The sequence below is a fragment of the Dreissena polymorpha genome, chromosome 2 (genome assembly GCF_020536995.1).
Source record: "Dreissena polymorpha isolate Duluth1 chromosome 2, UMN_Dpol_1.0, whole genome shotgun sequence".
NCBI lineage: Eukaryota > Metazoa > Mollusca > Bivalvia > Myida > Dreissenidae > Dreissena > Dreissena polymorpha.
This window is the reverse complement of record NC_068356.1, coordinates 107,678,561-107,688,037: the sequence shown is the minus strand read 5'-3', so window position 1 is coordinate 107,688,037 and position 9,477 is coordinate 107,678,561. Positions and strand designations below refer to the sequence as shown.

Sequence of the window (9,477 nt, the reverse complement as noted above, 5' to 3'; positions counted from 1 at the left end):
ATAATAAATAACTTTGACGGTAAGCCCAGGGTCACCAATGCCAAGCGTCTTTTGGAGACACTTATTCCAACCTGTCAAAGTTCTTCAAAGAACTACCATGACAATCGTGTATTTGTTTTGTTTGTCATAATAAGTTTAATGTTTAATATCACTAGTATCACTAGTCATTGATACATTGATAAATCTATTTTCCTTTAAACGTGTTTGATTAAATGATTATATGTGCCTTGTTACTTAATTATTAATGTTCTTATTTCCCTGTAACATTTTCAAGTCTTATTCATAGAAGAACGCATTTCACATGCAATTTCAAACAAGGTTAGCAAATCTTACTGCACTGAGTAGGCTCCGTCTCACACATGATATATGAGATGTATGTATGTTTATATGTTTATGGGTTTATTATAGGCTTTTCCTCTTTTTTATGCCCCCCTTCGAAGAAGAGGGGGTATATTGCTTTGCTCATGTCGGTCAGTCTGTCGGTCGGTCCGTCCACCAGGTGGTTGTCAGACGATAACTCAAGAACGCTTGGGTCTAGGATCATGAAACTTCATAGGTACATTCATCATGACTCGCAGATGACCCCTATTGATTTTGAGGTCACTAGGTCAAAGGTCAAGGTCACGGTGACCAGAAATAGTAAAATGGTTTTTGAATGATAACTCAAGAACGCATACACCTAGGATCATGAAACTTCATGGGTAGATTGATCATGACTTGCAGATGATCCCTATTGATTTTGAGGTCACTAGGTCAAGGTCACGGTGACCCGAAATAGTAAAAGGGTTTCCGGATGATAACTCAAGAACGGTTACGCCTAGGATCATGAAACTTCATGGGTAGATTGATCATGACTCGCAAATGACCCCTATGGATTTTGAGGTCACTAGGTCAAAGGTCAAGGTCACGGTGACCCGAAATAGTAAAATGGTTTTTGGATGATAACTCAAGAACGCATACGCCTAGGATCATGAAACTTCATAGGTAGATTGATCATGACTTGCAGATAACCCCTTTTGAGGTCACAAGGTCAAAGTCATGGTGACCCGAAATAGTAAAATGATTTTCGGATGATAACTCAAGAACGCTTTTGCCTAGGATCATGACACTTCATAGGTACATTGATCGTGACCCGCAGATGACCCCTATTGATTTTCAGGTCACTAGGTCAAAGGTCAAGGTCACAGTGACAAAAATCGTATTCACACAATGGCTGCCACTACAACGGACAGCCCATATGGGGGGCATGCATGTTTTACAAACAGCCCTTGTTTTATCTTTTTATAATAATTTTTGAACATTTAGCTCATCTGAATGCTCACATATAAAAATCTCAAATTCAGTATGGCGTTTCTGGAAAAGGGGGGTAGCCTTGATTGTTAAGCCGGAACTTTTCGTTTTCACTGGTGACCCCCATTTTTAGCTTATTATTATAAAACAATGTCTTTGCCATCAACTACAAGTTTCTGTATAGTTTTGTTTTCATTTGTAAGTTTTTCATTGTTTGCAAAGTATTTTGTATTGTTTTCATTGTGTTCAACATGCTGTGCCCGTGCACGAAGTATTATGCCATCAAATTGTAGTTTTCAACTATGTTATTCAAAATGTTCCTATTTTTGGAGTGAGTGTAAGATTTCCATTATTTTTATCTCTAATTATGCGTTAAGAACAAAATTGAAATCACCTCCAACTAAAATGTTTTTATCTTTGTTATTTATTTTATCGGAATGTAATGTTTCATAAAATTTGGATTCATCTATATTCAGGCCGTAAACGTTTATTAATGTTAATTGTGTTTTGTGTATTATTATCCCCCGCCAGAGGCGGAGGGATATTGTTTTGGCATTGTCCGTCCGTCCAGCTGTCCGTCCGGCACTTTTGTGTCCGGAGCCATATCTTGGAAGTGCTTTGGCGGATTTCATTGAAACTTGGTATGAGTATATATATGCATAAGAGGATGATGCACACCAAATGGCATTGTACACCATCTGTTAAAAATAGAGTTATGGCCCTTTGTATCTTGAAAAAATGCTTTTTACTATAGGCACTTTTGTGTCCGGAGCCATATCTTGAAGTGCTTTGGCGGATTTCATTGAAACTTGGTATGTGTTTCAGTGTATATACATATGCATAACAGGATGATGCACGCCAAATGGAATCGTACACCATCTGTTAAAAACAGAGTTATGGCCCTTTGTATCTTGAAAAAATGTTTTTTTACTATAGGCACTTTTGTGTCCGGAGCCATATCTTGGAAGTGCTTCGGCGGATTTCATTGAAACTTGGTATGAGTATATATATGCATAAGAGGATGATGCACGCCAAATGGCCAATCTGAACGCATCGGACAGTGGGCTACACCACACCGTCTCTCTGATGTACGTAGGCGGCCGTCATATTGGATTTGGAACTACTTTTGAAAACAAGATGGCGGCCCGACGGTTTCAAACCTGGCGTAAAGAAGAAACATTTAAATGTGTTGTTTGTAGCTCGTCTGTTTCAAGATTACATTCCTTTAATAATATTAAGTGTAAATCTGTGAATTCCCACAACATAATTACACTTGTTTAAATGGAAAGTTTCCAGTATTGACATTGAGTACTCCTATAGTATTAATTATCAATGATGACTTCATGTAGTCAATATAAATTGCAGCAATAGTCTTTTGATAATTTCTATTTTGGCAGACTCTTGGCTCAGATTTATTCTGAACGCGAATAATTTCAGCTATCCTTGATTTTCAACTGGCACCTTTAAATTGACTGTTTTCGTTATAATTTGTGACACTACAAGGATTGCTTACATAAAGTTTAAAATACATCACTCATTGTATACGCATGGAAGGCCAAGTGGTTTAAGCGGTAGACTTTTACTCCAGGGGTCAATGGTTCTAGCCAAAATGAGGGTTACTTTTTTATTTTATTAAATTTTATTCTTGTGTTTTATTGGAGCTTTTTAGATCGAATGTTTACATTTATCAATATTGCATTTAATGACACAAATAATTTGGGAGAGTTCTTTTTTTATTGTTAAGTTTGATTGTGTGATATTTCAAGGAATGCTTATACATGTATAAAGTATAAAATAAACCACTGACTATGGAAGCACTGATGGCCCATTGGTTTAAGCGCTTGACTTTTACTCCAAGGGTCAGTGGATTGAGCCCAGTTAAGGAAGACTTCCTTTCTTTTTTCAGCATAGCTGTTTAACGTCACTTTTGACCTTAGTTTACCTTTAATCATGACCAGTCAAATTCATATAAAAATTCCCGCCAGTAGGTCCCAAATGATTTCATCCGAATTGTACATTAGCTAATAATACAAAAATCACTGTAAACAATAGATGCATATCATTTAAACAGAAATATGAATATATTTTAAAGAACATGTACATGTTAATTACAATAAATTAAAAACATGATTAAAAACATTCTCTAAACATTACACCGAAACGTTTTTCCTTAGTTTAAGAAGCATTATAGCATTAATCACATGTCTCTAAAATTAAAAGAAGCTATTGTTTACATGCCGTAACGCTCACACTAAACACTACAAAAACACACACACAAAGTGTAGCAAAGGTACACAAAGTCAAACACATGCTGCAAGGTCCAATAAACCCACTGTAACTCTTGGATTGCCTTCGTTATACCTTGCCTGGAATTATATTCCCCTAATAGTCTTAAATTTATTAAATAAAGGATACACTGGTTAACTTATTTGTGTTTTGATCTAACTTTACTTGTCTTTGTAGCCTTTGCTAGACTGTGTGTGTCTTTGCAGTGTTTAGTAAGACCCACTCTTACTGGTATCTAAATTTGTAAACAGCATAGTTAAACATGTCAATGTATCAAGTAAAAAAATGTAATAATTTACACTAGTGTTAGTCTATTGCAAGATTTAGTTCACTGATATATTAATTTAATGTGTTATTACTATTAATCACTTCAAGTGGCATAATAATCAATCAGTTGTGTATTGCGCATCAGACCCAAGAAAGAATCAACGCTTGCTGAAGAACTTTTTATTTCAAGATGGTGAGCATAATTAATTGTAAATTTCACCAAGCGCTTATTATATCTAGTTCTGCGGGTTTTTAAATGTACATTACATCAATAGCTTTTGCTGCCATTTTGTTTATCGGATGCAATTTAGTTCAAACACCCATATGCCAAACGATTGGCTGCCCACAATGTTTACCTTATTCTTGATTATGGACATTTTATGAGCAAATTATCGCGTTATATAATTGTGTTGATACCAGTGCAGCAAGGGCCCATTTTTTTCAACAACGATATGTTAAGTCATTGAAACTTTTAAAGTGTTTTCTGTTGAGTTCAGTAACAATGTTTATATGTGAATATCTGTAATATTATATATATATTGTGAAGTGTTTTTTTTTATTAAGCTAAACTTTTCAGTACATTATACTTTCTTGAAGAAATTTTGATGAATGAATCCCAGAACTTTCCAAGCATATGTTCGGTGTACATCTTTTTTTCTTTATCTGTTTCTTTTACATTTAAAATACTAGTTGGAAACTGTGTAGAGCTATGATTGTCCCAATTTTGTACATGATCTGATGAACATGACCATTCCAAAACTCTATTTTACTGTCTGTTCATGTCAATCTACAATCTAGTCAATTAATATTTCTGTGTTTTTTGTTTAAACTATTTGGGATTATTTTGATGCATGTTACATCAATTAAAAAGTGTTATTTCTTACCGTACAAGTAATCAAACGTTTTATCTTGTAAAATGTTGCAACTCAGCCCTGTTTGTAAATAAAGTTCATTGAACATTATATGGATCTTAATAGTTAGTGCAGCCCAAAATGTCATATTTTGTTATTCTCATTATTTGCTACTTAATTGCTAGCATAAGAAACATCCCATTGTAGTTATTTGAATATTTGTTTCGATTTAGTTGTTGCAGTTTCTTACCGCCTCACTGTCACATGTACCAACACATGTACTCACAGATGTAAATAAGCAAACACATTTTCAACAAGTTGTTGGGTTATGTGTCCAGATTTTTATGGGGATCAATAATCTATTGAAATAAAAAAGGCATTTAATTGTTTCTATAACAAAAAAAGTGGTTTTAAATAATCTTTTTCTAATTTCAGGTTCAGTGCTTGTGGAAAAACATGAGTTCCTGATCCAGAGTAGCTTTAAAGGCGTGCCCTTATGATACATGTCATTATCAATGTGACAGTTGCCTTAAAAAATTGATGGAGAATAAATTGTTTTTAAAAAGCTTAAAACGTTTATTTACACATTTTGTGTCAAGACTTAATTAAACAATTAATATAGTTGACAAAAATAATTGTAACCAATATTATTGCTGTTAATTGGAACATCCTTATAGTGTAAGCAAACACACCTTTCTATATGGAGAGGAAATCCAGGTTCAAATCCTGGTGGGGATCCCATATTAGCAGCAACTTAGATTATGTTCATATTGATTATACAAACAATACTTTTTGTTGTCAAAGTGTGTTGTATTTAATATGCAAATAAAATTTTCATTGTTTTTTGATAATTTTCTCTATCTCACACACACTTACGCAGTAATTTTGTTTTGTTTTACTTCATGTTATGTATCATTCGTATTAGAGCACCATTCTTTGGTTCACAAGATATCAGATGTCAAAAACAAAGGCCCATAATTATGTCCTGGCAATTTATCATAATTATAAAACTTTTACTTTGAAAAGAAAAGGGTTCTTCTTTGTTTCTACTACAGAATCAAATAAAAACGTTATTTTTTTGTACTATATTACAAATCAGGATATACGCCGAATATCTTTTTAGCTCCACTGGCCAAAGACCAGCAGGGCTTATGTCATGGTCCTGTGTTCGCTGTGTGTGCGTGCGTCCGTCTGCGTGTTAACTTTTCCTTTAAACATCTTTTATCTTTAACATGAAGTACAAAAAACAAGTACCAAATTTTAATTGTTTTTGTCCATAGTCTTAAACTAAAAATCCAGATTGAGAAAGAAATAGCCCTCAATAATGACACATTACAAATCTTTGAACAAAAATGGAATCTGATAAAATTCTCATAATGTTTGTCCACTTATATACATTTTACTCTAATGTTAGTTTATCTTTCTAAAATATTTGTGTATATTTTTTTTCAATCTTATAAGATCATTGTGAACATACAACAAAACACACAAGTCCATTATGCTTTCTTCCCACTTCATACAACTCATCATTTTTCATAACTGTTCTTCTGTTGTTCTTTTCTTTTCTCTTTAAAAAAAAAACAACACCTATCACAAACAACCAAAGAAAAAACATATTAACCCAGATTTTTGTTTTTGTTTTTTTCTAAATCTTAAGGAAACCAAAAAAAAGTATATATATTAGCATATCTTGTATAACATGTCTGAACTTTATTGCTTTGTACAATCACTTTGTTGTATGATCATATACATGTATACATTGTATGTTCTATATTGAATAAAAAAAAATGTAAAAAAAAAATAAAATAAAAATTATTATAAAACTTTTACTTTGAAAAGAAAAGGGGTCTTCTTTGTTTCTACTACAGAATCAAATAAAATTGTTATTTTTCGTACTATATTACAAAATCAGGATAAACGCCGAATATTTTTAGGCTCCACTTGTCAAAGACAAGCGGGGCTTATGTCATGGTCCTGTGTTCGTCGCGCGTGCGTCCGTCCGCGAGTTAACTTTTCCTTTAAACATCTTCTCCTAAACTACTGGTCCAATTCTGATGAAATTTTTCAGGAATGTTCCTGGGGTGAACCTCTTAGTCTTTCAAATTTGTTCAAATTATGCCCCTGTGATCAAATTTGACCCTGCCCCAGGGGTCACAAAATTGAAAATTTGCTTATATAAGGCCTATTTTGTGAAAACTTTCAAAATCTTATTGTCCATAACAATTGAGCCTAGGGCTATCAAATTTTGTATGTAGGGACATCTAATAGTCCTCTACCAAATTTGTTCAAATTATGCCCCTGGGGTCAAATTTGACTCTGCCCCGGGGGTCACAAAATTGAACATATGCTTATATAAGGCCTATTTTGTGAAAACTTAAAAAAAATTCTTGTCCATAACCATTGGGCTTAGGGCTACCAAATTTGGTATGTAGTGACATCTAAAATAAACCTCTACCAAATTTTTTCAAATAATGCCTCTTGGGTCAACTTGGACCCTGCCCCGAGGGGTCACAAAATTGAATTAACGCTTATAAAGCACCTACTTTGTGATATCTTTAAAAATCTTCTTGTCGAAAACCATTCCGACTATGGCTACCAAATTTGGTATGCAGTAGCATCTTTTAGTCCTCTACCAAGTTTGTTCAAATAATGCCCTTTGGGTCAAATTTGACCGGGTCACAAAATTGAACATTATATACGCTTATATCTTGCTTATTTTGTGAAAACTTTAAAAATATTCTCGTCCTTAGCTCTAGGACCTAGGGCTACCACATTTTGTATGTAGTGAGATATAGTAGTCCTCTACAAAGTTTGCTCAAATTATGCCCCTGGGGTTAAATGTGACCCAGCCCAGGGGGTCACAAAAGTGTACATGTGCTTAAATAATGCCTATATTTAAGTATTTGCACATGCCGAGAATATTTGTTTCAGTCTTTTTTTCAGCAGTGAAGCGATACAGGGCCATCATGGCCCTCTTGTTTAATAATTAAGACTATAAATGGTTTAAAGTTTGTGTTTGACGTCCTTGCTTCTGGAAAGCAGAACAGTTTAGGCATAAATGACTACCCTTTTTTGTTAGAATCAACATTGATGCATTATTACTTAAGCAAAGTTGAACTCTTTAAAAACTTGATGACTGGGGGACTGAATTTTCATGTTTGTTGCTTACAATTTACTGAATATATCAATGTTTATGGCGAACAAATGCCATCTCTCTTTACAGGGAGAAGGTGTTTTTTCATAAATATCCAGGTTATTTTGTATAAATAAGACCACATAACATATTTATATAGTATAAAATGAATTCTGAGCTATACATCTATGATGATGCCATTATGTGTTTCGCTGTAAAAAAAATACAGAGAAAATAGACTACAGCTGCATGTCACAAGAGTTGTTAAAGGGCATTTTGACAGTATTGCCCCGGACTTTTGCCCATTTTGAAGGATAATCTTATAAAAAATGATTCTTGGTTTAGCGTGCATAGGGGATGGAGGAGCTTTTATTGGTGCCTTTTAAAAAAGTTGTTTCATATTGTGGAAAATTGAGTTTTAAAATGTATACAGGATGCCTTAAATTAGTCAAATTTCAACAATGTCTTTGGTTTTTCAATTAAAAACAAGAGATGTGTTTGTCAGAAACACAATACCCCCTATTGTGCCGCTTTAAAGCCATATATTTGACCTTTAAGGATGACCTTGACGTTTCACCACTCAAAATGTGCAGCTACTTGAGATGCACATGCATGCCAAATATCAAGTTGCTATTTTCAATATTGCAAAAGTTAGGGCAATGTTAAAGTTTTCAGACGGAAGGACAGACAGACAGGCTGACGGACAGTTAAAAAACTATATGCCACCCTACCGGGGGCATAAAAAACGGTATTCTTATTTTTTTTATAGGTGTTATTGGTGTCTCCACAGTATTGGAATAACCAATTTACACTTAAGGCTAAAACAGGGCTGATCCATTTTATTCACCACGAGGTTCATTAAAATGCTTACTGGGTCAAACATGCGGCATGGGGATACGCGTCGGCCTCTGCCGCGCCACTTCTAGTTATAATTGTTGCCTGCACAGTTGACCATATTTAGTGTTTTGGTTGCCTGGCCAGAATAACAGCATTTGGAATTAAGTTGCTTAGGCTAAAATATAAAAAATATCTGCCATACTGTATGGTTGCCATCATCAAATGCACAGAAAGAATTGTTTTTCAAATTCAATCAAGCTCTCCACTTATTCCATCCTGCGAAACCCTTTAGGTGTCTCAATACTGGTAATAGTAAACCCCACTGAGAGCCATATGGCTTTTGTCTGTATACAGTTTGTGACTGCCTTACTTGTCACTATAATGTTGTTTTTTTTTTGGGGGGGGGATCTAAGTGGATTTTACTATTTCTTATATTACACCGAAGAGTTTTCCCTGTACCACTGTACAGTGTTGTATGATTGTTTATGGTATAGAACCTAAACATATGGATTAAATCTCAAAGTTCGTCGCCCTTCAGAACATCCGCAATGTTGTACCGATAATTAATGCAATTTAAGAAATACTGGTTCTTTAAGTTTGAATAATGGTGTTGTTTACACTTCAAGAAACAACTAATAAGCTTTCTAAACATTTAATTAACATTTGAATATTTTGTGTGTAATGACAACTAATGTTTAACAATAACAGAAACACATATTCTATTATATTACTCCTCAGAGATATTGGTCCTTCTATATCTATATTATCAGTTAATTTAGTGCAAATTTAATGGTTTGTAACCCGAACTATATT

The 9,477-nt window shown here is 34.1% G+C and overlaps 1 protein-coding gene across 2 annotated transcripts in view; it reads left to right on the top strand.

Annotated features, from left to right (window-relative positions):
* Window positions 1-388: 388 nt before the first annotated feature.
* LOC127868416 (putative proline-rich protein 21) overlaps window positions 389-9,477 on the top strand; it is a 408,141-nt gene continuing 399,052 nt past the window's right edge. Inside the window, exon 1 of one of the 2 annotated variants that reach the window (XM_052410185.1) lies at window positions 389-752. The gene's annotated coding sequence lies outside the window, so the exon portion shown is untranslated. Of the gene's footprint in view, window positions 753-1,032; window positions 1,181-9,477 lie in introns of those variants that run through there. The other variant, XM_052410187.1, reaches the window with a different exon arrangement.